This window comes from Rutidosis leptorrhynchoides, chromosome 10, assembly GCF_046630445.1.
Source record: "Rutidosis leptorrhynchoides isolate AG116_Rl617_1_P2 chromosome 10, CSIRO_AGI_Rlap_v1, whole genome shotgun sequence".
In the NCBI taxonomy this organism is placed as follows: domain Eukaryota; kingdom Viridiplantae; phylum Streptophyta; class Magnoliopsida; order Asterales; family Asteraceae; genus Rutidosis; species Rutidosis leptorrhynchoides.
The window spans coordinates 183641711-183647540 of NC_092342.1; positions in this window are offsets into that span (position 1 = coordinate 183641711).

Here is a 5830-nt window from a genome sequence, read left to right on the forward strand (position 1 = left end):
TATACGTATATATTTTCTTTAGATGTAATCATGAATTTAATGAGTTAATGTGATATTGATCTCATTTGATTTATCATTAGAGCAAAAATATATAATTTCTAAAACATTAAAGATTACATAATCGCCATGTCGAACGAAAATAAAATAGATAGAACGATACGTAGAACGATGATTATACTTGAGGTATAGAATGAGATGTCGAAGCTGGTGATGCGGATGTTGTTGTTGGTGGTACTAGTGTTGTTGGTGCTAAGGTTGGTGATGTGACTGGTGTTGGTGATACTGCTGGTGTTTGCAGACTGTGTACCGTGCTCTCTAAAGTTAACACTCGAGCTCGGAGTTCTTTAACTTCTTCTACTAACCCTGGTTGGTTATCAATGTGAGGTAGAGATTGGATATCTTTTCTAGTTCCATTAATGGTAGTCTCAAGACGAAAAATTCTGGCAAAAAGGGTATAAACGGTGTTGCGAACAGGTTCGCCGATGAGCGGGTCGAGTACTCCAAGGTTAGGTGGTAGATTCGGTTCATGATATGGAGTACCTTCTTCCCTTCTCCATAGAGTGAGTATGTCGCGAACCCACCCCCATTTTCTCCAGTAATCACGATAGTTGATTGATTGATGTGCTCCTGTCATGCTGTCTTCGGAGTCAGAGGAATTTGATCGATTCGTAGAGGCCATCTTACACGATCTCAGGAAAGATTTTTGATATGAAAAGTTTAGTAGCATCAATTGATAGTTAGATGGTATTCTCAATGCATAATTTGCATAGATATATATAGTACCAGGATCCCTTAAATTAAGGAGAAATTTACGAGATATCAGGCAAGGTCTACAGTAACAGATACACTAAGATATGAATTGTCAGATACGCTAAGATATGAATTTTGTCTATACACTATTCATGCAGTCAATTCAATAAAATGTGTCTAGACTAAGAATAATGAGTAGGTAATTTCCTAAGGATGATAAGCAGATGTTTTCCGATAAAAATGATAAGCAAAACTTTTGACATGCAGACACGGTCGAAGTCCAGACTCATTAATGCATCCTAACGACTATCAGTTAGGCACGCTAATGCAAGACCTGGTTCGCTAAGACCACCGCTCTGATACCAACTGTGAAGACCCGTCCTAAACCATCTGGACGAAGTCACCAACAACTGGTTCCATTGCGATGATCGACTCCAAATACTGTCTTTAAAATGAGCAAATGCACAGCGGAACGTTTCTTTCATACCTGAGAATAAACATGCTTTCAAGTGTCAACCAAAAGGTTGGTGAGTTCATTAGTTTAACATAAATAATCATTTCATAATTTTAATAGACCACAAGATTTCATATTTCCATTTCTCATAAACATACGTCCCATGCATAGAGACAAAATATCATTCATATGGATTGAACACCTGGTAACCGACATTAACAATATGCATATATAAGAATATCCCCATCATTCCGGGATCCTCCTTCGGACATGATATAAATTTCGAAGTACTAAAGCATCCGGTACTTTGGATGGGGCTTGTTGGGCCCGATAGATCTATCTTTAGGATTCGCGTCAATTAGGGTGTCTGTTCCCTAATTCTTAGATTACCAGACTTAATAAAAAGGGGCATATTCGATTTCGATCATTCAACCATATAATGTAGTTTCGATTACTTGTGTCTATTTCGTAAAACATTTATAAAAGCAGCGCATGTATTCTCAGTCCCAAAAATATATATTGCAAAAGCATTTAAAAAGGGAGCAAATGAAACTCACGCATATAAATATTGTAAAACAGTTAATAAAGCATTTGCATGTATTCTCAGGCCAAAAATGTAAAGAGTAAAAAGGGCGAATGAAACTCACAGTACTGTATTTTGTAGTAAAAATAGATATGGCAACATTGAACAATGCAGGGTTGGCCTCGGATTCACGAACCTATATCATTAATATATATTAAAACATATAATCATAATCGATCAAGTTATATATTAATATTAATAATATACTTTCTATATATTAATAAATTATATGTATATTAAATATATTTATCTTATATCTTATGAATAATAATATTTATTATTATCTTATCATAATAAATTTATTAATATTAATATAGTAATAATCATTATTATCATATCATCATTATCAAATCATCGTTTATCATCATCATTATTCATCATTATCGTGTTATCATCTTCATCGTTTATCATCACTGTATTAGCGTGTATTACAGGCCCGGATATTGGGATGTGCAGCTTGTTCCATTGCACAAGGCCCATATCCGGTTGGGACTCAAGAAAATAAGTCTGGTAAAGCATACCAAGGATTTATTTTCTATTTACTTATTAAAGTTTTAATATTGAAACTGAAAACCGTCCCCTTTTAACCTTTTACACTATTAACAATAGTACTGTTCATCACACTTAATAATATATATATATATATATATATTTCGTCAATATTAAGTCATAATCTATTTAAAATATGTTTATTATATAAATGCAAATCGTAGTTATGTTCCAAAGTTACATAAATAAATATATGATTTTGTAAATTTTATTATTTACTAATTACAAATAATAAAAAAATAATAATAACATCAAAGGCCTATCGGCCTAACGTTATTGCTAGATATAAAATTCATGTCCAACGTCGGGCGTCGGTTTAGAAAATGATAATATATTATACAGAGTATGTATTTTGACCCATTTGTGCTTTAATCAAGACAGTCAAACCTCAAATCTCTAATTTCTCAAACCCCAAGGCCATCCTTTTAACAATAATTGTATTTATATAACTAACTAAATTTGAGTCCACATCAACCCCTCAATTTTAATATTTGATCTGAGTGTTGTATATAACTCTATAAAAGAAATAAATATATATATATTTTAATATAACTATCTTCTAAATTTTAATGTATGTATATAACTACGAATGGTAGTTTTAATTATATACATATATTTTTAATATAACTTCTAAATTTTAATATTTGATCTTAGTTTTAGTTTTTAAGTTTTAATATTGAAAAAGAAACCGTCCTTAACGAATGGTAGTTTTAGTTATATACATATATTAAAAAAAAAATAATAATAAATAAAAAAAAATACTTAGGCAAGTCCAATATTAAATCAAAAGAGTAAGGTATGCTTTATCACCTTGCATTCATACGTTAACTTTGTCACAGTAGTTGACCTTCATGCACCAATTGTATGTGTGATTCATATGCGCTAGTCATGAGCGCGAACTACCATGCTCGTCATGTGTGCACTAGCTTCCATGCGTGAGACATATACGAACTGTATTGCTCGAACCGTATTGCGCGAATTGACATGTACATGCTGAAAGGGTTCCACCTTTCATGTGTTTTACTTGGTTGGACACACATTTCTTATACCACCGCTCGGTATAGTACAAGAAAGGAAATAGTTTTGCAGACTTTTCTCCGTTAACAATCGGTAGTGGTAATAAGTAACGCCAAAGTATAGAAGTTGCAATGCGACGTTGCGTGGAGCCGTTACTATAAGCCATTGCGCGTATGCGAACCAATATGCGCTAAACGTCGTGCGCGAGTCAACATGCGTGTATCGTGTATGTGAATCGCGTGCGCTAGACCACCATGCGCTAACTGACGTACAAGAACCGTATGCGCTATCTTTTTGGTGTTGATCGTTAGGCACGGGCTATTTTAGCAAAACTAATGTCTCATACGGAGGAAACCCAATTTCTCAAGTTGAGAAGTGTAAATCTCTTACACAATATAGCTATGGATATTTTTAATTGGTGTTTTTGATTTAAATTGGTGAATAAGTCAAGCAAGTAAAACAAAAGTATCAAAAGGTGGTAGTGATTGATTAGAAAAGGAAAAGAAAATGGTGGGTGTCGTTGGTTTGGAGATGATCTAAGTGATGACGTTGTATTGAAACATTACTTATAGACATATATTTGTAAGTATAGTCTACTCTATTTGATAAATAATAACAATTTAATAATAAAATATCTTAATACTAGTGGATGAATGAAAACGTTCATGAATTGAAAAGGACAGTAAAGCAAAGCAGCCATAATTATTGGCACTTAGTTACCGACCGTTTTCACGGACTGGATTTCTTGTTTAATTAGTGGCGGATAAAAGTCTTCGAAAAAAATAATCCCAAATTTTTAGATTAACTATATTTATTTATTTTGGTCATTATGGTATAAAATTCGATCATTAATTTAATAAATAAAAATTACATCAACTGTCCCTCTCATTTATGGGTAAAATATAAAAAGTGTTAAAATTAAATTACTAGATCCTAAATACATTTTTAGTAAGCCTAAAGTTTATAGAACTCATTTTCAGATCACCGTTTATTTTTAAAATAATATAAGTTCGAAATTTAACTTGCTTAAGTAACCATCGAATGGTGAACGAGTGCTACTATCATTTACTAAATGAATTCGAAAACAACTATATATGTTCAATATACTTTATGTATATAGATTTATTTTAACAATAAATTTTATTATTACATACCTCATTATTCATACTTATTTCTAACAATTAAGTTGTATATTATTTTACATATTTATTTATAAAAATAAATTCATACAACGATTAATAACATTTATTATGTACATATATTTATTTATATTTATATACATATCTACTCACAAATAGTTGTTCGTGAATCGTCGGGAATGGTCGAAGGTTAATTGAACATATGAAACATTTCAAAATTTTTGAGACTCGACCTAACAGACTTTGCTTGTCGTGTCGAAATCAAATAAAGATAAAGTTTAAATTTGGTCGGAAATTTCCGGGTCATCACATGTTAGGTGGATTGAATTATTGATTGATTACGACTTTGAGATTCGTTACCACCCGGGGAAGGCAAATGTGGTAGCCGATGCCTTGAGCAGGAAGGACAGAGAACCCATTCGAGTAAAATCTATGAATATAATGATTCATAATAACCTTACTACTCAAATAAAGGAGGCGCAACAAGGAGTTTTAAAAGAGGGAAATTTAAAGGATGAAATACCCAAAGGATCGGAGAAACATCTTAATATTCGGGAAGACGGAACCCGGTATAGGGCTGAAAGGATTTGGGTACCAAAATTTGGAGATATGAGAGAAATGGTACTTAGAGAAGCTCATAAAACCAAATACTCAATACATCCTGGAACGGGAAAGATGTACAAGTATCTCAGGAAATATTTTTGGTGGCCGGGTATGAAAGTCGATGTTGCTAAATACGTAGGAGAATGTTTAACGTGTTCTAAGGTTAAAGCTGAGCATCAGAAACCATCAGGTCTACTTCAACAACCCGAAATCCCGGAATGGAAATGGGAAAACATTACCAAGGATTTCATCACTAAATTGCCAAGGACTGCAAGTGGTTTTGATACTATTTGGGTAATAGTTGATCGTCTCACCAAATCAGCACACTTCCTGCCAATAAGAGAAGATGACAAGATGGAGAAGTTAGCACGACTGTATTTGAAAGAAGTCATCTCCAGACATGGAATACCAATCTCTATTATCTCTGATAGGGATGGCAGATTTATTTCAAGATTCTGGCAGACATTACAGCAAGCATTAGGAACTCGTCTAGACATGAGTACTGCCTATCATCCACAAGCTGATGGGCAGAGCGAAAGGACGATACAAATGCTTGAAGACATACTACGAGCATGTGTTATTGATTTCGGAAATAGTTGGGATCGACATCTACCGTTAGCAGAATTTTCCTACAACAACAGCTACCATTCAAGCAGTGAGATGGCGCCGTTTGAAGCACTTTATGGTAGAAAGTGCAGGTCTCCGATTTGTTGGAGTGAAGTGGGGGATAGACAG